Source organism: Scyliorhinus torazame, chromosome 5, assembly GCF_047496885.1.
Source record: "Scyliorhinus torazame isolate Kashiwa2021f chromosome 5, sScyTor2.1, whole genome shotgun sequence".
In the NCBI taxonomy this organism is placed as follows: domain Eukaryota; kingdom Metazoa; phylum Chordata; class Chondrichthyes; order Carcharhiniformes; family Scyliorhinidae; genus Scyliorhinus; species Scyliorhinus torazame.
Window position 1 is genome coordinate 105,706,840 of NC_092711.1, and position 23,748 is coordinate 105,730,587.

Here is a 23,748-nt window from a genome sequence, read left to right on the forward strand (position 1 = left end):
ATGGGGACTCTTCTTCCGAGGTAGTATGGGCTGAGGTTAGAAACAGGAAAGGAGAGGTCACCCTGTTGGGAGTTTTCTATAGGCCTCCAAATAGTTCTAGGGATGTAGAGGAAAGGATGGCGAAGATGATTCTGGATAAGAGCGAAAGTAACAGGGTAGTTATTTTGGGAGACTTTAACTTTCCAAATATTGACTGGAATAGATATAGTTCGAGTACATTAGATGGGTCGTTTTTTATACAATGTGTGCAGGAGGGTTACCTGAAACAATATGTTGACAGGCCAACAAGAGGCGAGGCCACATTGGATTTGGGTTTGGGTAATGAACCAGGCCAGGTGTTAGATTTGGAGGTAGGTGAGCACTTTGGGGACAGTGACCACAATTTGGTGACGTTTACGTTAGTGATGGAAAGGGATAAGTATACCCCGCAGGGCAAGAGTTATAGCTGGGGGAAGGGCAATTATGATGCCATTAGACATGACTTGGGAGGGGTAGGTTGGAGAAGTAGGCTGCAATTGTTGGGCACACTGGATATGTGGAGCTTGTTCAAGGAACAGCTACTGCGTGTTCTTGATAAGTACGTACCGGTCAGGCAGGGGGGAAGGCGTGGAGCGAGGGAACCGTGGTTTACCAAAGAAGTGGAATCTCTTGTTAAGAGGAAGAAGGAGGCCTATGTGAAGATGAGGTGTGAAGTTTCAGTTGGGGTGCTTGATAGTTACAAGGTAACGAGGAAGGATTAAAGAGAGAGCTATGACGAGCAAGGAGGGGACATGAGAAGTATTTGGCAGGTAGGATCAAGGAAAACCCAAAAGATTTCTATAGGTATGTCAGGAATAAAAGAATGACTAGGGTAAGAGTAGGGCAAGTCAAGGACAGGGATGGGAAGTTGTGTGTGGAGTCTGAAGAGATAGGCGAGATACTAAATGAATATTTTTCGTCAGTATTCACTCAGGAAAAAGATAATGTTGTGGAGGAGAATGCTGAGACGCAGGCTATTAGAATAGATGGCATTGAGGTACGTAGGGAAGAGGTGTTGGCAATTCTGGACAGGCTGAAAATAGATAAGTCCCCGGGGCCCGATGGGATTTATCCTAAGATTCTCTGGGAAGCCAGGGAAGAGATTGCTGAGCCTTTGGCTTTGATTTTTATGTCATCATTGGCTATAGGATAGCAAATGTGGTTCCTTTGTTCAAGAAGGGGAGTAGAGACAACCCTGGCAACTATAGACAGCCTCATGTCTGTTGTAGGTAAAGTCTTGGAGGGGATTATAAGAGACAAGATTTATAATCATCTAGATAGGAATAATATGATTAGGGATAGTCAGCATGGCTTTGTGAAGGGTATGTCATGCCTCACAAACCTTATCGAGTTCTTTGAGAAGGTGACTGAACAGGTAGACGAGGGTAGAGCAGTTGGTGTGGTGTATATGGATTTCAGTAAAGCGTTTGATAAGGTTCCCCACGGTAGGCTATTGCAGAAAATACGGAGGCTGGGGATTGAGGGTGATTTAGAGATGTGGATCAGAAATTGGCTAGCTGAAAGAAGACAGAGGGTGGTGGTTGATGGGAAATGTTCAGAATGGAGTTCAGTTACAAGTGGCATACCACAAGGATCTGTTCTGGGGCCGTTGCTGTTTGTCATTTTTATAAATGACCTAGAGGAGGGCGCAGAAGGGTGGGTGAGTAAATTTGCAGACGACACTAAAGTCGGTGGTGTTGTCGACAGTGCGGAAGGATGTTGCAGGTTACAGAGGGACATAGATAAGCTGCAGAGCTGGGCTGAGAGGTGGCAAATGGAGTTTAATGTAGAGAAGTGTGAGGTGATTCACTTTGGAAGGAATAACAGGAATGCGGAATATTTGGCTAATGGTAAAATTCTTGGAAGTGTGGATGAACAGAGGGATCTCGGTGTCCATGTGCATAGATCCCTGAAAGCTGCCACCCAGGTTGATAGGGTTGTGAAGAAGGCCTATGGAGTATTGGCCTTTATTGGTAGAGGGATTGAGTTCCGGAGGCATGAGGTCATGTTGCAGCTGTACAAAACTCTGGTACGGCCGCATTTGGAGTATTGCATACAGTTCTGGTCACCTCATTATAGGAAGGATGTGGAAGCTTTGGAACAGGTGCAGAGGAGATTTATCAGGATGTTGCCTGGTATGGAGGGAAAATCTTATGAGGAAAGGCTGATGGACTTGAGGTTGTTTTCGTTAGAGAGAAGAAGGTTAAGAGGAGACTTAGTAGAGGCATACAAAATGATCAGGGGGTTAGATAGGGTGGACAGTCCGAGCCTTCTCCCACGGATGGAAATGGCTAGCACGAGGGGACATATCCTTAAACTGAGGGGTAATAGATATAGGACAGAGGTCAGAGGTAGGTTCTTTACGCAAAGAGTGGTGAGTCCGTGGAATGCCCTACCTGCAACTGTAGTGAACTCGCCAACATTGAGGGCATTTAAAAGTTTATTGGATAAGCATATGGATGATAATGGCATAGTGTCGGTTAGATGGCTTTTGTTTTTTTGACTTCCCATGTCGGTGCAACATCGTGGGCCGAAGGGCCTGTACTGCACTGTATCGTTCTATGTTCTATGTAAGGTAGACGCACAGAGGGAAGACTGCTTTCCACCACATTTCCCACAGACAGAACACAGTAATAGACGGCACAGTCAGTCAGCTGCCGCCCCTTGAAGCTTAAACTGGCGAATTGAGTAGAGGTCTCGAATTCTACTGGTAAATCTGGCTTGGCAAAACTTTGATGAACCCACCCCGAATTTCCGCAGTGCAACGTCGCGCGCTAATGAAGCTGATATTGCATATACCTTTTTAAGTTTTCCTTTCTACAATTGTCTTTAGATCTAAGGACAGCAACTGACAAACAGAGCCTCTAAGACCTGGATCTAAAACCATATTCAAACAAGAAATTATCAGACCGGCGGGTGTTTAATATTCTGATTCATACCTTATTTTGGAAGTTAGAGAAAATGCGGAAGGTGTTTAGTCCACAATTACTTGTCAGAAATATTCCCACCGGGGCAGCACGGTGGCGCAGTGGTAGCACTGCAGTCTCACGGCGCCGAGGTCCCAGGTTCAATCCCGGCTGTGGGTCACTCTCCGTGTGGAGTTTGCACATTCTCCCCGTGTTTGCGTGGGATCCGCCTCCACAACCCAAAGATGTGCAAAGTAGTTCGATTGAACACGCTAAATTGCCCCTTAATTGGAAAAAATTAATTGGGTACCCTAAATTTAAAAAAAAGAAATATTCCCACAATATCCCGATGCTAAGTCACATTCTGCTCGCTATCCGCTCTGTCAAAGGACGGTTGAATATTTGAAGACACCGATTCTGATCCCACCATCAATAATCTGCTGAAAGGCCTTAGGATTCTATCAGCTCACTGCCATTTGCTCGCAGTGCGGTTGTGAAACGAATGAATCGTGAAGTGACTGCAAGTGAACAGAAACATATCGGGCTCGGGCTCGGCTACGGTGCCGTGTCCTTTTCGGGGGCTCGTTCTGTTGGAGGAGTGAGAAGAAAAACTTTCTTTCGATACTTTAAGACAGAAACTCTGGGCTATGAAAGCCAGTGGGAAATATTATAGAAATAAAAAGACACTCCAAAAGGCCATGAACATTGAGGGAAATTGATGCATGGGGTGTGTTTTAACACTCGATGTTCCGAACTTGTAAATATCAATCTTTTGATTAAAACAACCCGGACAACTAAAACACGCTCTCCATATAGAGTTTGTGCGCGGTCGTGATCAAAAGGATCGGTATACTAACGGGGAGATGGGGGAAAAGCTGCACAATAAGTCAGACAGACACAAAAATAACATCAAAAGAAAAAAAACGAGGTGACACCAGAAATTAATTTGTGACTCTCATTTTTATCAGAGTTGTGAGCTGAAAGCAACTACATTAATTCCCTAAGTGGCCTTGCCTGGTTTTGTTGGGTGCCCTGTCTTGCTCTAAAATTATGAAAAGTCTCGTTGGCTTTCACTGTGGAGGTTGAATGTTTATCGGTGAGCGACCGCCCTCTGGTGGGCACTAACTGGAACTCTCATTGTGGGGTTATTGTACGGCATCTGCTATATCTCTGCAGCAGTGTGGGCTGCATGGCACAGAAATACACGGCGCAGTCGGAGAGAAGGGCCCCGGTGATAGTTAAAGGAACCGTTGTGTTTTCTTTATGCAAAACCGCCAAGAACCTGGCTGGTAAATTTGGAGAATTACTTACATCCCCAGAGCTATATATTGCCATTAAATATTTTGGAGCTTTTCCGGGATACTGGATGTACCAGAACAGAGTTCGAAGAGCAGCTGTCGAATATCTACAATCCAGTGTTACGTTCTGTCCTTCCAGAATCTTTAATTCAGATCGATCCTGGAAAACTGCATCTTCGCCATTTGTTCCTGTAACAAGACACATAATGTTTCAAACGTCTGGGACTGAACATAACATATGGAACATATGCGTGTGTGGTATTGAATATTATAGTAAATATTGACTCACTGGGTAGGATGATGAGAATCACCATAAAGCAATATGAGGAGAACATGGTGCCCGGTTTAAAGTTGGAAAGAAATAAGATCATGTTTGAAATACGTTGCAGTTCTAGTCTGATATTAAAGAGTAATCTCCAATCAGCTGCAGGCTTCATTCCATGTGATTTTGAGGGGCGTTTCCCAAGGGTAGGATTGGCTGGTCCCTCAAAACACCTGAGAGTCGGGCTCGAATCGTTCTTGCTCCTGGGCTAATGAACTCCTTCAGCATTTACGCTGCCTTCGTGGCTCCAGCTTTCCCTCCGTGTCTGTCTGTCTCTCTCTGCCGATCGGTTCTCTCTGTCGGTATCTCGTCTCTTTCTCTCTCAATTTCACTGTCACGTTTTCGTTCCTTCGCGTGGCATTCAAATTCAGAGAGCAGAAAATCAAATTCGTCTCAAACTCCTGTTTTAACTAATTCACCATCCAAGGTACAGTGAGGGGACCCGGTGAAGTGATGTGGAGACAATAAAGTCGAGGAAACGAAGAGAGACAAACGAACAGGTAACAACATAAACAGAGAGAGAAATACAGGGATATGGTAAGAAAAAAACATATAGTAGACGCAGCAATTCAAAATGGGAGGAAAAACAATACATAAATAATAATATATTAAAATATTAAATAAATGTGAAATAAGGTATAATCAATTGAATAAAACACAACACTTGCCAAAATAAGTCACTCCACTGCGATTTAAACAAAATTCGAAATTAATTTATGTCTATCTGTTCAACTGTGTTAAACCACATTATAATAGCAATAAAAAGGAACCCGTAACCGCACCCGTTGCAGTAAACAGGCAAATACGATGGGGGAGCTCTTTGATGGGAGGAACTATAGAATATACAAGATGATAACTACAGATCAGACGCCAGACTACAATGGAAGCAGCTAACTTTGAATCCGGTGTAGGATATGTGCGGATCGGAAGTCCTATCTATCTACCTATCTGCAACCTGTCTACGAATGTGTGTTTAAGATTCAGCGAATCGTTGGCAGGTCTGTGTTTACATCTTGATTAAAACGAACCTCATTTAACCGTATGAACAAAACAAACAAAGAAAGGTACAGCACAGGAGCCGGCCCTTCGGCCCTCCAGGTCTGTGCCAATCATGATGCTTGAACGAAAAGAAAACGTTCTACCCTTACTAGTTCCGTTTCCCTCTATTTCCTCCCTATTCATGTACCCATCCAGATGCCTCTTAAATGTTGCTAATATGCCTGCTTCCACCACATCCTGTGGCAGCACGTACCAAGCACTCATCACTTTCTGCGTGAAAATTAAGTATTTCCTTCCCAGTGAAATCGATTCTCTTCCTGACTGCCATAACTGTTATTGTTGGTAAAACAATAGTGAAGGCGGAGTTGATTATTATATTGATTATCATGAGGCTGACTCTGATTCTTAATATTACTTTTATGTTTGTTAGAATGGAGCTAGAAAGTCTTGATGCATTTTGCTAGATGCTGCAAAAATACGGTTAAAGAGAACAATAATACCATATTCACCTGCATCTTGACAACAGTCGATTCTGCCACTTATGTGCACGGGTACCGTCAGCAGCCAGGGAAACCGCGTGCTACATGCTTCGTCTTATTGGGGTGACTGTGTAGAGGAAGAGTGATCTCAATGATCGATTTCCTTCTACTGTTGATCAGAAGAACAAGATTACCGAGCTAATATGTGGATTTCTGTGCCATGAAGCCCAATCTGCCGCAGAGATATAGCGGATTCCATACAAAAACTCTCACTCACAATTAAATCTGTTCAGCAGATTCAGCACGCACACAAGCGGGTAATTTAGTTTCCACAATGAGAGTGACAGGGAGATTCTTAAAACGTCACCAAGCTGGTGTGGTCCAGTTGCCCCATTGCACTAGTTTATAATGCAGCTTCGTTGATAATGGATTGGCCGATCGATCAGTGATACCATTACTAGCCTTTTTAGTTTTCAACATCTTTCCCTGTCCTTTTCTTGGTGACTGCACGTGTCTTTATTCATTCCCCTCTCTAATATAAACATTTAAAGCGTTTCCTACTACCTTGTAAATTAATTCAGAACCAGTCGAACACAACTGTTCAGTTTTTTGTGTCTGGAAGCCTGCATCCAGTGATGAACAGCAGTGATCAGTGCTGAGTCACTTGCTGTCTGTAGTGCACATTAATGATCTAGATGTGAATGTGGTGGGTGTGCTCAGCAAGTTCACAGGTGACAGGAAAGCTGGTGATGTGATAAGTAGCGAGAAGGCAAGTTTGAGATTACCAGACGATATAGACGGGCAGGTCAGATGGGTGAAATTGTGGAAATTGAATTTAACCCGTAAAAGTGTGAAATGATGCATTTTGAGATGACCAACAAGACAAGGGAATACACAATGAAAGGTAGTGTATCCTCACAATAGAGGACCAGATGGACCTTGTGATACATGTCCATAGATCCCCGAAGGCAGCAAAACAGGGAGATAACGTGGTTAAGAGGACATAAGAGTAACTTCTCTTCCTTAGCTGAGGCATAGAACATACGAGCAGGGAAGCTATGATGCAGCTGTATGAAACTGTCGTTAGGCCACAGCTAGAGTACTGTGTGCAGCTCTGGTCACCGCACCATAGGAAGGATGTGGTGGCTCGAGATAGGTTTCAGAGAGATTCACCAGGCTGTTGCCTGGAATGGAGCGTTTCCGCCACCAAGAGGCTGACCCGGCTGCGGTTGTGTTCCTTAGGGCACGGAAGGCTGGGAGGGGCGGGGGGGGGGGGGCGTACCTGATTGAAGTTTACAACATTTTGAGGAATATAGATTGGGTAGATGGAAAGACACTGTTCCACTTATTAGAGGAGTGAATAACTAGGGGGAACGTTTAGGTTAATAGGCAGGGGAATCAGAAGGCATTTGAGGGAACCCATTTTCAGCCAGAGCTGGCGAGAATCTGGATGTCACTGTCTGAACGGGTATAGGTGGAAACTCTCACAACATTTAAGAATCTTTTAGGTGAGCACGTGCAACAACATGACATACAAGGCTATGGAGCAAGCGCTGGAAAATGGGATGAGAATAGATAGGTGCTTAATGCTCAGACACCATGGGCCGTAGGGTCACTTTCTGCGCTGTAAAACTCTGACTCTATTCGAACCTGGTTTCTATTCACTAAACAGATGAAGATTTCGTTAAGCATTGCATAATTTACTAACAGTGACACTCCTGATACGAGCCTGGTGGCCCGCAGTATGGGATGAAGATTAAGTTACCCGCCTCACAGTGAGACAATTAGATAATTTTTCTATTAAGTTACTTGCAGATAAATCCAACATATAACAATTCTGCCCTCAGCTTTCCTGTGATGTTCTTGTTCTGACGCGCCTTACCTGCCCTGTTTTATTGGAGAGATTGTTGTCGCCTTTCTCTGTTGGGCATTGACTCGATCAGCGGTCCAGTGAGGAGACTCATTTTGGTAATAGTTCTTATTGATATATATGTTCCCAAGGAAATATATATTCTCTGCACCACCAACCCTGGCTGCGACCCAAATCATTGTTAATATCGAAATTATTGTGATGTTTATGTAATGTTAAATATTGTTATTATCGAAGTCAGAATGGAGCCATTAAGATTCACTGGAGCAGCCGGTAGCTGAACAGACGGTTGAAGAGAAAAGTAATATTGCCATTAACAACATTTTTCAAACAAGCTATCACAGACCTTATGTGTTCTGGTACAGTAAGAATACGGGAATTATCTACAGTGTTTTTTTTTTACCTTATGGAGCAATAACAAAGCAGAGCCCCGACTTTTACGACAGATTAATTCCCATGCTTAGTAGATCTACCAAAATTACCTCGCCTTGATAGCCACACGGCTGCATACTTCTCCACGACGGAGTCCCGCAATGCTGCAGAGGTACAGCGCATCCCTTAAATCCCACACTGACAGTTCCATTCGATGTCATTCCAGCTAGCTCCCGCACGAATGAACAAAAGCAATAATTCACAACTACCGTGAGATTCACAGAGATTTAAGATAATTGCAAAGGAACACAGGACTCATTAAGAACGGACCAAGTCCTCTAGGAAAATTATATCAACAACTCATGTGTATGATAAAAATATACTTGACAAATGCATCTCTGGAACCTTAATTAACCTGCTGCTTTTCAATATATTTCCCCTGCCCGTACCCTCTCATCGTCAGTCTCTACCTTTTACTCATAATGCTTTCACTTTTCTTAACGCAGTCTTTAGTTGGATGATATAAAATCGTTGTTTATGCTCTGAATATTGAGTCAGGAGCGCTAAACCTGGATATCGTGTTATTCTCAATTTATACATTAGGTCAAAGATTGAAGACAGAATGCAACCTGTCCATCCGCGGCCGAACATCTTTCCCACTAGAGGGCGCGCGTGAGACCACAATACTCCGAAATGCAACGATGTGGAAATGGATGGTAAAGCAGGGCAAGCCGAAATAAAATTTCCGGTGTCTTATTTCCTTTATCTGCCCCACTGTTTTTAAATCCTAGAAAAAATTCTAAACAATGTTACCCATGTCCCTTCGGTGTTGAATTATTGTTGATGAAAACCGTCCCTACATCTTAACTTAGAGACTTTGAAGCCACTCCCTGCGCTCTGTTCCGACCACTTTCAACCCACGAGAGGCACATTCCAAGAAGAAAGCAGTGATGAGAATTCTCTCTCACCTTAAATCCAAAACCTGTACACTATAGATGTTTAGATTAATCATCGCGAACGTAAAGAAAGTCAGAGTTCTACAGAATAAATTAAAACCGATTTTAAAATACATCCGCAGAAAAAGAAGGTGCTGGTGACACTTTTAAATAATAGCGACGATCTATTCTTTATGTCTGCTCAGTTGTATGTGCAGCACCAACAGGTTGATATAATATGAACAACATAACATTTTAATATGACTGCCCGAAAAACCACTCTGACAAAATTTGAAATAATTGGTGTTCACAACTTAATTTTAATGTAAATGTAAATAAGGGAGCGTGAGCACAGGAACCTGGGTCACAGAGAAAGTGACAACCTGTTGTACAGATGTTTACGATTTTTTTTGTTGCATGGTTACTTCTTTTGTGTTCCAGCCAATGGCTCTGTCTCATGTTGAGTATAAATCTTGTTACTAAATGTTAAAAATCCCAATGAAATATTTGTCAAAAAAAGAGTCAGTCACATTGCTGTGGATCTGCAGTTTCATATAGAACTGGTTTTCACAACAACCATCTTGATGAATTTAAATTCCATCACCCACCATGGTGAGATTCTAACCGGGATTTCTGATTTCCTTTCCCAGTGATAATACCACGAGGTCCCAAACTAACAATTTTCACTGAATCACACACTCATTTTGCAGACTCCTCCATCAACATTCCTGACAATGTGCTGGCCGACTGGCAGAACTGACTCAGAGGTGGCGGGAAAGTGGGTTCCAGTCGGGAGTTTGGCGAGTGCTCCTGGGAAGGGATCAACTGATTTGGCAGGAGGGTGGGAACTGGAGGGTACATTCAGATGCGGAACAATCAAAAATGGTCATGGAAGGAAAATAATCATTGGCTCAGTCTAGTCATCAAAAGAATCCAACGATAGAAAATAAAATAATAATAATCTTTGTTACTGTCACAAGTAGGTGTATATGAACACTCCAATGAAGCTACTGTGAAAAGCCCCTGGACGCCACACTACGGCGCATGTTCGGGTACACAGAGGCAGTATTCAGAATGTCTAATTCGCCTAACAAGCACGTCTTTCGGGAGGAAACCAGAGCACCCAGAGGAAACGCATGCAGTCACTGGGAGAATGTGCAGACTCTGCACAAACAGTAGTCGATGTGGGAGTCGAACCCGGGACCCTGGCGCTGTGAAGTAAACAATGCTCATCACTGTAGACCGTGTCGCCCTGTGAACGGAGGTTTCGGCAGTGGTCATGGGATATAATTCACTATCATGAGCACAGCAAAGAAAACAGTCCAACTGAGAGCCGGAATAGGAACCTAGCAATCTGAAATAATAGTTAATATAGAAAAGATTAAAGGGGGACAGGAATGGCGACTCAACATTTCTCCTGACAGGGTTTTCGGACAGAGATAGACAGGGGGATTAAAAGGGTGGGTAACTAGATTGGTTTGATCATCAAATACACACATTTGTGTAGGAAAAGGAATGATATGTTGGAAGATGATCAATTGACGGCAAAGCGATTGAGTTTAGGGCCAACACAGGAGCTGTCATACACTGGGAGTGTATTATTGACCCTCAGTCAGAGGGAGATAGAATGGTAATTATTCAGGTAAATCTTTGTGAAGTGCAATAAGGAAAGGGCCATTTCACGCCCTGGAATACTAGAGCAGTATCACAACCACCATGATGCCAGTCATGTGCCCAGTGCAGTAAACAGAAAAACAACGTAGGCGAGCTCCATCTGGTGGCCATCCGAGGTATGTGGACCTTTCCTGGAAAATCATCGAATTCTCAAATTACTGAAAGATGCTGTTGCATAGAACATACAATGCAGAAGGAGGCCATTCGGCCATCGAGTCTGCACCGACCCACTTAACGAACTTAACCCCTCACTTCCACACTATCCCCGTAACCCAATAACCCCTCCTAACCTTTTTTGGACACTAAGGGCAACTTATCATAGCCAATCCACCTAACCTGCACGTCCTTGGAATGTGGGAGGAAACCGGAGCACCCGGAGGAAACCCACGCATACACGGGGAGAATGTGCAGACTCCGCACAGACAGTACCCAGCAGGGAATCGAACCTGCGACCCTGGCGCTGTGAAGCCGCAGTGCTAGCCACTTGTGCTACCGTACTGCCCGTTGCGTGGTGATGTGGCATTACTTTTCGTTTATATTGCTATTATTCCGATTTATTTCAATGAAGATAAACCTATACACGGAGATAATTCCAACTTTATTTTAAATCCTGGCGATTCCCGTTGTTTAGTGTAATATCTCAGTCACATTGGTTAAATAAACTAATTTTAAACAATATGAAACCACGGAGGTCACGATGAGATCCCAGCACGAAAAAGATGTCACTATGAAGCCTGACTCACACAAATATCCTGTGTTATTTTCTGATCTCCACGTAAGTGTTTCCATTTTAATCCTACCCATCAGCTGTAGATATTATATTTTACCTGATTTAGCTGCTCCTATTAATTGAACACTTTGGTGATCTCCGTGCAAACTTGGTCGAATTGGATATTCTATAGTCTGAACTTCAGGAAAACGAGAGAAAGAGAAACAAGCGGAGGACTTGTGAGAGAGAGGGTCAGAAACAGAGAAAGGGGAAACAGAGATATAAAGACAGAGCGACAGAGCGAGCAGACCCTGAGACAAAGAGAGCTGGAGGGACAGAGAATGTCTGGGAGAAAGAGGAAGGTAGAAGATATCATTAATCCAGAACGAACACTGATTGGTGCCCAACTGCCATCAGTTTTGGCAGTTTAGCCAATCATGCTACCTTGGGTAGGGTGCTCTTTCCAGGAGCCGGTGCAGACTCGATGGGCCGAATGGCCTCCTTCTGCACTGTAAATTCTATGATATCTGTAGGAAACGCCTCTCCTTTTCCTAGTCAGTGAAGCATTCATTCATCTGAATTTCTGCTTTAATACCAGAACATATTCAAAATCTAATTTATTTCTGTCGAACTCTAATCCAGACACCATGTGTTCCCCATGTTGGTTACTGATAATAATGGTCACGTTGTCCGGTGAGTCGATGTTCTAATGTTCACCGTGTGTTCCATGTGCTATCTTAACTCCCAGGTGTTGAATACGTTTTGTGTTGTTCCAGGAACAAATGGCGAAGATTCAGTGTCCCAGGATCGACCTGAGATAACGGTTCTGGAAGGACAGAGCATTAACCTGGACTGTAGATACTCGACAGCTGTATTTGATACTCTGTTCTGGTACATTCAGTATCCCGGGGATCCTCCGAGGAATTTAATGGAAGTATATAGCATGGGCACTTCAGATAAGTCTCCAGTTTTCCCAGCCAGGTTCTCGGCTGCTTTGCACAAAGAAAACCAAACGGTACCTTTAAATATTGCCACGGCTGATCTCCCCGACAGTGCCGTGTATTTCTGCGCCATGGAGCCCGCACTGCTGCAGAGATACAGCGGGTCCGGTACAAAAACTCACACTGGGAGTTCCAATCATTTATCGGCAGAGGGCGCTCTCACACTGATAGACAGACACAATTACTTAGCCTGTGAGGGTCACAGGGTCATTAATAAAACATCAAAAACAAACACAGCACTCACTAAGAACAAGCGAGCAGAAACTGAATAATTATATTCGTTAGTTTATAACTTGCATTTCTACTAAAATGAATTCCACAAATTAATTTAGGGTTTGTTAACTCACATTTAGTCTTTTTATGATCTTTCCATTTCTGTCTGAATTATTGTGTGAACGTTTCTCCATCTCCGTTCTCCTCTTCTAGGTCCCTTTGATCAAAGCCGGGACACAGGGTCTATGTGAGGGGATTATTTTATTGGCTGACAGACAGTTTGTAGAAAATGAGCACAGTTCACAAGGCAGTGGTTGCACAGTTTATAACAAACCCAAGGAGAGAGTCCCCCTTAATGGTCATTCTCCTTTCGAATGTCTGTTTAATGTTTTCTGACACAATTCACAAACCTGTTCCCGTCCTACAATAACCAGACCAGCAAACCCATTCCTACCCCGCCTGGAAATATGCAGCGATTCTTCTTCTAAGACACTGACTGTATCCCAGCTCCGACTGTTCCCATTCACTGACAGACAGTTTCCCAACTAGAGGTGGTAAACCACCATTGGAGACGCAAGAAAGTGAAGTAAGACAACCTGAGAAAGACAGCCGATTCTTGATGGTGCAGAATAGAAGGTGTTGCTTCGGATTTCAAGTTTTACAGATAAGACGGAGACAATGCGGCCACCCAGTGTCTGGATTGTATGGGGCTGGTGCGAGCGGGCATTTCGGAAAGTAATTGTGGAACAAACACATTTCATCGCATTTGAAATGGCACCCTACTTAACCGCACATCGCCACCATATCCATGTAACCCTGCAACCCCATCCAACCGAAGGGAAATTTGGCATGGCCAATCCACCTAACCTGCACATCTTTGGACTGTGGGAGGAAACCGGAGCACGCGGAGGAAGCCCACGCGGACACAGGGAGAACGGGCAGTCTCTGCACAGGCAGTGGCCCAAGCAAGAATCGAACCTGGGACCCTGGCGCTGTGAAACCATAGTGCTAACCACTATGTTACCGTGCTTCCCCCAGGTTAGGTGGGGTTATGCCATGAAGGCATATCTTATGTGCCATGTTGTATTTGATTGTGCTATAGTATATTCTAATGTTCTATGTGATAATAAATGTATTATGTTATTGTATATTTGCGTTCTTCTCGGATGCTGCTGGCAGTGACGAGGTATCACAGTCTCCTGAGTCAATGGTGGTTGCCGAGGGAGACATTGCATCCTTGGCCTATTCTACCACAGTAGCAGGGAAGATCCGATAGTGGTAAAGACAATACCCGGATCGAACCATGAAGTACCTGGCGAGCGGTACCAGCAATCAGGACAGGGTCATAGCTCTGTTCATTTCAGCAGAGAAACGCGTGTTCTGAATGTGAGTGACTCTCGGGAGACAGACACCGCCACCCATCTCTGTGCAGTGGAGGCACGGTGAACTGAAGGCCATTCAGCTCCGTACAAAAATCTGCCGGGTGATTCCGAAAGTGCAGTTATCAGAGAGCTGGTCTTTTAACAACTTCCTCCCTTGGATATGACCATCAGTCGCCCAATCAGAGAGATCTGTTCCTTATTTGGGTTTATTCTTTAATATCAGAAGGGAAGGGCCAAAGTGCATTTAAATTCAATTATTTTTTGTAGAAGTCTCAACGAGACAGCATGTCCTCCATGGAGCTTTAAGATAATAATCATCGTGCTGTTCTGTGAGTCAATATTCAAAAGTCGTAAAGTGCAGAAAGACACCATTCGGTCCATCGAGTCGGCACTGACCCTCTGAAAGAGCGCTCTACCTAGGCCCACTCCCCCACCTTATCCCCATAACCCCACCTAACCTTTGGACACTAAGGGACAATTTATCATGGCAATCCACCTGACCTGCACATCTTTGGGCTGTGGAACGAAACTGTGTGTGTGTGTTTGTCTGTGTGTGTGTGTGTCTGTCTGTGCGTCAAGTAACAAGAGACCCAGCAGCGATCCCTAAAGTACACCACTGGACCGGGAGTACAGTAACAAAAACACCATAGCCGTCTGCCTCCAGTCTCTCAACCAATTTTGCATCCAAGACTTGCTCTGTCTGGACTGCTTCAGGGCGTTTGGAGTCTGAGATCACATTTACTACAGTGATCCATACAAATAAACTCCAACAGGCGGCGTTGGTACAGGCGCGCCTGAGAACTGTGAAAGGAAAAGAGAGATCAAGACAAGGAGTTTGTTATTAAGTGACAAAAAGTGAATTGCAATAGCTCAGATTGACCACCCGTCCGTGCTGGATGGTAGAGAATTGGACACAGTTCTGTGTTGACACATGGACAGTGGGAAGGTTGGTTGAACACAGTTTAAGGAGATTATGTGGATGCCGAGTGACAGAGAAGGGAAAATGCCTGTGACATGGATACAGATTGCAGATTGTCCTGAGTCGGATGGGGAAATGGGAGTGGTTGAACATAAATGGGAAGATGGGGAAAAGAAGCTGAATAATTGAGCAACATAAATTGGAAAAGAAACTGGTCAAAATAGAGAAGTAAAAGAAAGAATAAAACTACAGTTTAATCATTAAAAAAGAATGAAAATCGATGATACTCATGATTAAATGAATGGGATGTTACATCAATGCCACTGAGCAGGGGAGTACTGATTTCCTCAGTGCACCAGCTCAGCGACTGGCTGCATTCAACGCTCAGGGAGCAGCCCTTAGAATCAAGCGGCAGCGGCAGAAGCCTCACACGGGAGCAGAGAGGAATCATTCAGGATGTTGCCACATGGCAGAATCTCGTGTCCGGCCGTCCCCCCGCCCCCCCCCCCCCCCCCCCCCACACACACACACCACCGTCACCATCAGGGACACTGACTGTACCCCTTTGTCTTTTCTACCCCTCGACAATGGGCTGTGAGAGACACAGAGCGAGCACTAGTAGATAGGCTTCTCTAAACTGGGCAGAAACATCTTTGACTGAGAGTTTGCTGCTGGACCAGGGGGATGCGCAGCTCACCACGGCCGCTCTCACACCCGGATGTGTTATAGGATGTGAAGGTTAGAAAAGGCCTATTCAATTATGTTTGTCTGCTTTGACTGCCGGTCGGATTGGATTCATCAGTTTGTTTTCTCAGCCCATGCTGGGTCCAGTTACATGACAGTTTGATGGGAGGTTGATGTGGTTTCCTCTCCCGTGTGTGACTGAGTGGCTGACAGCACCGCTGCTCATTGTGGCTGCAGCAGCCGGCGATCCTCCACATGATTCAACAGGCTGCAGTTTCCACCTACAGTTTGTGTACAGGGATGATGCTGATTTTTATCACTGTGTCCCAGAAGGCGCAGTAATACACGGCAGCGTCAGTCAGCTTCAGCCTCGATATACTTAAACTGATGAATTTCATCGAGGTCTGGAGATCCACGGAGAAACGATCTTCTGCAAAATCTGCTTTAAATTCATCATCATCAGAATTTTTCCTGAATACATACTCGGGCTGTGTGTCTGGGTGTTGCCGGTACCAGAGCAAGCTATAGCTGTCCAATGCAGTATCATAGGTACAGTTTAAAGTCACCCCACCTCCTTCCGTCTCAACCTGCGAGGAAATCGGCTGAGTGACAGAATCTCCGTGACTCAGATCTGAAAGAAAATCATAACAGAATATGGTAATCGGCTGTTTACATTTTATTTCATACCATGCTTAAGATACGATGGAAACCATGAAAGGTATTAGTTCCGAAATGACCTGTTAGAAGAGCTCCCCACAGAAGCCAGATGCTAAGTGGCCGCATTTTTGCTGTGAGCTTTGTGAAACGGGAGTTGGATACTTGAAGACAGCCGATCTGATCCCCGCCCTGAATAATCTGCTGCCTTGTATCCGGATGTTCTCACCTCACTTCCATCTGTCGCCAATGAACCGGGAAGGTAGTTAGCTGTCCTTCCGTGTCGAGGTGTAAGGTCTGGGTGTACGGATCAAACATATGCCGACTTAATGTGACCCGGAAGCAGATGCATTTTCCTGTTTTTATTGCCATTTTTTCAGAATCCCATTAACCCTATTATTCGGATAATAGTGACACTTACTCCAGTCAGATCACACTCACGGCTCAGTTGGCAACTTTATTTTCTCCTTCAATGTTTTTCAACGCCGCTGTCAGGAATCAGGCATATTTACACTTGAATCATCGCATCATAGAATCCATGCAGTGCAGAAGGAGACCATTCGTCCCATCAATTCTGGACCCACTGAAAGTGAACCCAAGAAGGTAATGTGAGCCATTTTGAACGGTCTCATCGTTAGGGCGCCTGCTTAGGGAAAAGCCGGATATTGTCTCATGGCAGTTTGTATGCGACCATGCGGGGCCAACGTTTATTGCCATTATCATTTAAGTGTCAAACACATTCCCGTGAGAGAGCAGGTAAGGATGACATATTTCCCTCCCTAGAGGGAATTAGTGACAATGGTTAATGGTTGTCATTATACATTTCTATGCCAGACTTTTATTGAATTTAAATTTCACCAACTGCCGTGGTGGAATTCAAGACACCACTTCCTCCCCGGTTAAAGACAGCGACATATTTCCAAGTCAGGATGCTGTGTGACCTAAAGGCAGACTTCCACATGGCAATCTTCACATGTATCTGTTGCCCTTGTCTTTCCAGCAGGTAGAGTTGGCAACTTTTGAAGGTATTCACAACGGTGTCTTTGTAATTTGCTGCTGTGAATCTTGCAGATGGCGCGCCCTGCTGTCAATGCGCACTGGTGGTGCTGTGAGTGAATGTTAAAGATGGTGGATGAAGCTCAAATCAAGGTGTGTGTTCTATGTTGGATGGTGTGAGGCTACTTGAGTATTATTGAAATGGCGCGAATCCAGGCAAGTGGGAAGAATTCAGTCACACGACTGGTGTGTTTCCTATCGATGTTGGGCAGACTTTGGGAGGTTGGAGACAAGTTCCTCGCCCCAAAATTCGCATTGTTTTGTCTGCTGCTTTAACGCCGTATTTATGTGATGGATCCAGTTAATGTTTCTGGTCAATGGCAACCTCCAGGGCATTTATGATCGAGGACACAGTACCAAGGGTCGCTGGGTGCATTTGCTCTCGTTTGAGATGAACGTTGCATGCTGCTTTTGTGGCATAGATATTAGCTGTCACTTATCATCCTGATTCTGAATGTGTCCAGGCCTTTCTCTATGTTAGGCTCAAATGCTTCAATAGTTCTGGGGTCTATGGCGAGGCGGATGACATTGAAGTATCCAAATAACGTCCACATAGAGCCGTCGATAAATGTGTGTCTGAATGCACTGATACAGAGACTGAGATAAATAGAAGGAGTTTGTTGAAATGTAACAACAATCAAGCAGTAAGACTATTTCCCTATCAGAGTAGCCGGTAAGCCCATGTCTTGCCGTGGGATTGGGATTGACATATTTCTGTATAGCCATGCGGACAGTGAGAAGGGTGGTTGAACATCGCTTAATTTAGGTACAGTGCAACACATGAACAGAGAGAAGAGAGACGGATTGACTGAAGAAAATACGATGATTGGATGAGCAAAGTCATTGAAACAGAGGCTAAAAACAGAGAGATGGCAGAAAGAAACATTACACTTTGAAATCAAAGAATTCTTGATGTGGAATAAGACAGTTCAATGTATATAATCGAAAGGATATTTGACCAAAACAATCGTGCTGGCGATTGTGGCTGCCCTCAGCGGAGAGACTACCTGCACTCAATGGTTAATTGTAATCGCCATGGAGCAGGCAGTAGACCCAGAACCACCGGCACAGTCCTCTCACAGGCCCAACAAGGAGGCATGTGGGAAAATGAATATGCAGTGGCGAAACTAATTTATTTCTGTGCGTTTTGTTGCGATCTGGGATGATGCCCTCATGGTGATTGAGAAGATGATACTAAAGCAAATGTAAAAGTTGATTATCAGTTCAAAAGGAGAATCCTGGGATGGTGGGAGTGGGTTAGGCGGTTTCCGATCTGAAAGGCGATTGAAACTTCGCTTTCTAATAGGCACACCTACTGTAAACCAAATCCTCTCACCGGATCCGAGATTTTTGTAATTCGGGTCAATTAATGCCCTTACCACACTATTGTTTTGCAGTCCCTTGGAAGAGCGAGCAAGGGCAGGGTTGTCACAGACATTTGGAGATTCAATTATCTCTACTTCCGCTCTATCACTTGCGGAGACAGCTGAGGGTCACTACACAATTCTGTCAGGTTGACTCTGATTGTCACCGGCCACTGCGTCCAATTATCAGAGCTCTCGCTCTGACAAGACCACAAGACAGCGAAATTGCTGCAGCATGCCCATTTCTGTGATTGAGTGGATCAGCAGTGCAGTGACATTTCTGCGCCAACAGTAACTTTCCTGCACTGAATAGTGTCTGACTCATGAACAATCGCGGGGAGCCATTTCCCAACACTCCTCGTCACCATCCCAAATCACTGTGTCTTTCCGATATGATAAAGCTCCCGCGTGCTGCAACTGAGAAACGACCATATCTGATGACAAGTAGCGATGGAGCATCTCAGACAAAAGAGGCAACCTCCAAGAACGGATAAACTTCCCCATTAACGACAATGTCAGAATCAACCTAACTCTGGGGCTCACATGTGCAAATTGTGATTAACGCCGTTATCAGGGAGCCAACGCGAAACCTCAGAACGTTTACTTTCGACGTGCTAATGTCAAAGCATAATGGGTATCCACCATAATGAACATCTATCATAATGTACATCAAACATAATGGGCATCGATCATAATTGATACTAATGACATATTGTGCAGCTGCATGACTGAAATAGTTAAATACAGGTAATCAAGCAGGTGATTTTCAAACAGCTGGACAGTGGCCGAGGCCTCGGCCAGTAGTTCTCCCGATGCAGTCAGGAAGGAATGCACTTCCGCAAGTACAATCATCAATAATTTGTTGATAAACGGAAAAATGAGCCCTCTAATGCCGTGAAACCTGTACATAAAGGTCGTGTGAACCGGTACCAGTTAGATTGAAAGCAAATGAAACTCAGTTGGTCTGAATGTGGGGATTGTTGCTGTTTATTTTGCAGCTAATAAAGGATCAAATTAGCGAGGGGATGACTGAATTTCATAAGAATATAAGAACATAAGAACTAGGAGCAGGAGTGAGCCATCTGGCCCTCGAGCCTGCTCCACCATTGAATGAGATCATGGCTGATCTTTTGTGGACTCAGCTCCACTTTCCGGCCCGAACACCATAACCCTTAATCCCTTTATTCTTCAAAAAACTATCTATCTTTATCTTAAAAACATTTAATGAAGGAGCCTCTACTACTTCAGTGGGCAAGGAATTCCATAGATTCACAACCCGTTGGGTGAAGAAGTTCCTCCTAACCTCAGTCCTAAATCTACTTCCCCTTATTTTGAGGCTATAACCACTAATTCTGCTTTCACCCGCCAGTGGAAACAACCTGCCCGCATCTATGCTATCTATTCCCTTCATAATCTTATATGTTTCTAAAAAATACCCCCTCATCCTTCTAAATTCCAACGAGTACAGTCCCAGTCTACTCAACCTCTCCTCGTAATCCAACCCCTTCAGATCTGGGATTAACCTAGTGAATCTCCTCTGCACACCCTCCAGTGCCAGTACGTCCTTTCTCAAGTAAGGAGACCAAAACTGAACACAATACTCCAGGTGTGGCCTCACTAACACCTTATACAATTGCAGCATAACCGCCCTAGTCTTAAACTGCATCCCTCTAGCAATGAAGGACAAAATTCCATTTGCCTTCTTAATCACCTATTGCACCTGTAAACCAACTTTTTGCGACTCATGCACTAGCACACCCAGGTCTCTCTGCACAGCAGCATATTTTAATATTTTATCATTTAAATAATAATCCCTTTTGCTGTTATTCCTACCAAAATGGATAATCTCACATTTGTCAACATTGTATTCCATCTGCCAGACCCTAGCCCATTCACTTAGCCTATCCAAATCCCTCTGTAGACTTCCAGTATCCTCTGCACTTTTTGCTTTACCACTTATCTTAGTGTCGTCTGCAAACTTGGACACATTGCCCTTGGTCCCCAACTCCAAATCATCTATGTAAATTGTGAACAGTTGTGGGCCCAACACTGATCCCCGAGGGACACCACTAGCTACTGATTGCCAACCGGAGAAACACCCATTAATCCCCACTCTTTGCTTTCTATTAATTAACCAATCCTCTATCCATGCGACTACTTTACCCTTAATGCCATGCATCTTTATCTTATACAGTAACCTTTTGTGTGGCACCTTGTCAAAGGCTTTCTGGAAATCCAGATATACCACATCCATTGTCTCCCCGTTATCCACTGCACTGTTAATGTCCTCAAAAAATTCCACTAAATTAGTGAGGCACGACCTGTCCTTTATGAACCCATGCTGCGTCTGTCCAATGGGACAATTTCCATCCAGATGCCTCGCTATTTCTTCCTTGATGATAGATTCCAGCATCTTCCCTACTACCGAAGTTAAGCTCACTGGCCTATAATTACCCACTTTCTGCCTACCTCCTTTTTTAAACAGTGGTGTCACGTTTGCTAATTTCCAATCCGCCGGGACCACCCCAGAGTCTAGTGAATTTTGGTAAATTATCACTAGTGCATTTGCAATTTCCCTAGCCATCTCTTTTAGCACTCTGGGATGCATTCCATCAGGGCCAGGAGACTTGTCTACCTTTAGCCCCATTAGCTTGCCCATCACTACCTCCTTGGTGATATCAATCCTCTCAAGATCCTCACCTGTCATAGCCTCATTTCCATCAGTCACTGGCATGTTATTTGTGTCTTCCACTGTGAAGACCGACCCAAAAAACCTGTTCAGTTCCTCAGCCATTTCCTCATCTCCCATTATTAAATCTCCCTTCTCATCCTCTAAAGGACCAATATTTACCTTAGCCATTCTTTTTTGTTTTATATATTTGTAGAAACTTTTACTATCTGTTTTTGTATTCTGAGCACGTTTACTCTCATAATCTATCTTACTCTTCTTTATAGCTTTTTTAGTAGCCCCTGTTTCTGTTGCCCCCTAAAGATTTCCCAGTACTCTCGTCCCCCACTGATTTTCATTTAATGATTTCCATTTAATGTGATTAAGCGTTTATTCTTGTTGACTGTTGATATAGGTATTGACATTCACCATTGACCATCGGCACCTGCACAGTTCATCCCCACACAATTGGGCAACGGGAAATCCCGAATAGACAAACTTCCTCTCTGCTTTCAATCAGCATCTCATTAATGTGCAAGTACTCATCATTTCCGCCAGAGGGCGCCGTCCTCACGTGTCCCACCGAGACTCAGTTCAAAGATTTCACCAGTTAATGGAAATATCTAGATTTATGAATCCAATTCAGAACGTCCATAAGACCATAAGGCCACAAGACATAGGAGTGGAAGTAAGGCCATTCGGCCCACCGAGTCCACTCCACCATTCAATCATGGCTGATTTCAACTCCATTTACCCGCTCTCTCTCCATAGCCCTTAATTCCTTGAGAAATCACGAATTTATCAACTTCTGTCTTAAAGACACTCAACGTCCCGGCCTCCACCGCCCTCTGTGGCAATGAATTCCACAGACCCACCACTCTCTGGCTGAAGAAATGTCTCCTCATCTCTGTTCAAAAGTGACTCCCTTTTATTCTAAGGCTGTGCCCCCGGGTCCTAGTCTCCCCTGTTAATGGAAACAACTTCCCTACATCCACCCTATCTAAGCCATTCATTATCTTGTAAGTTTCTATTAGATCTCCCATCAACCTCCTAAACTTCAATGAATATAATCCCAGGATCCTCAGACGTTCATCGTATGTTAGGCCTACCATTCTTGGGATCATCCGTGTGAATCTCCGCTGGACCCGCTCCAGTGCCAGTATGTCCTTCCTGAGGTGTGGGGCCCAAAATTGCTCACAGTATTCTAAATGGGGCCTAAGTAATGATTTATAAAGCTTCAGGAGTACATCCCTGCTTTTATATTCCAAGCCTCTTGAGATGAATGACAACATTGCATTTGCTTTCTTAATTATGGACTCAACCTGCAAGTTTACCTTTAAAGAATCCTGGACTAGGACTCCCAAGTCCCTTTGCACTTCAGCATTATGAATTTTGTCGCCGTTTAGAAAATAGTCCATGCCTCTATTCTTTTTTCCAAAGTGCAAGACCTCGCACTTGTCCACGTTGAATTTCATCAGCCATTTCTTGGACCACTCTCCTAAACTGTCTAAATGTTTCTGCAGCCTCCCCACCTCCTCCATACTACCTGCCCCTGCACCTATCTTTGTATCATCGGCAAACTTAGCCAGAATGCCCCCAGTCCCGTCATCTAGATCGTTAATATATGAAGAGAACAGCTGTGGCCCCAACACTGAACCTTGCGGGACACCACTCGTCACCGGTTGCCATTCCGAAAAAGAACCTTTTATCCCAACTCTCTGCTCTTCTGCCTGACAGCCAATCGTCAATCCATGTTAGTACCTTGCCTCGAATACCATGGGCCCTTATTTAACTCAGCAGTCTCCCGTGAGGCACCTTATCAAAGGCCTTTTGGAAGTCAAGATAGATAACATCCATTGGCTCTCCTTGGTCGAACCTATTTGTTATCTCTTCAAAGAACTCTAACAGGTTTATCATGCACGGCCTCCCCTTACTAAATCCATGCTGACTTGTCCTAATCCGACCCTGCACTTCCAAGAATTTAGAAATCTCATCCTTAACAATGGATTCTAGAATCTTGCCAACAACCGAGGTTAGACTAATTGGCCTATAATTTTCCATCTTTTTCCTTGTTCCCTTCTTGAACAGGGGGGTTACAACAGCGATTTTCCAATCCTCTGGGACTTTCTCTGACTCCAGTGACTTTTGAAAGATCATAACTAACGCCTCCACTGTTTCTTCAGCTATCTCCTTTAGAACTCTAGGATGTAGCCCATCTGGGCCCG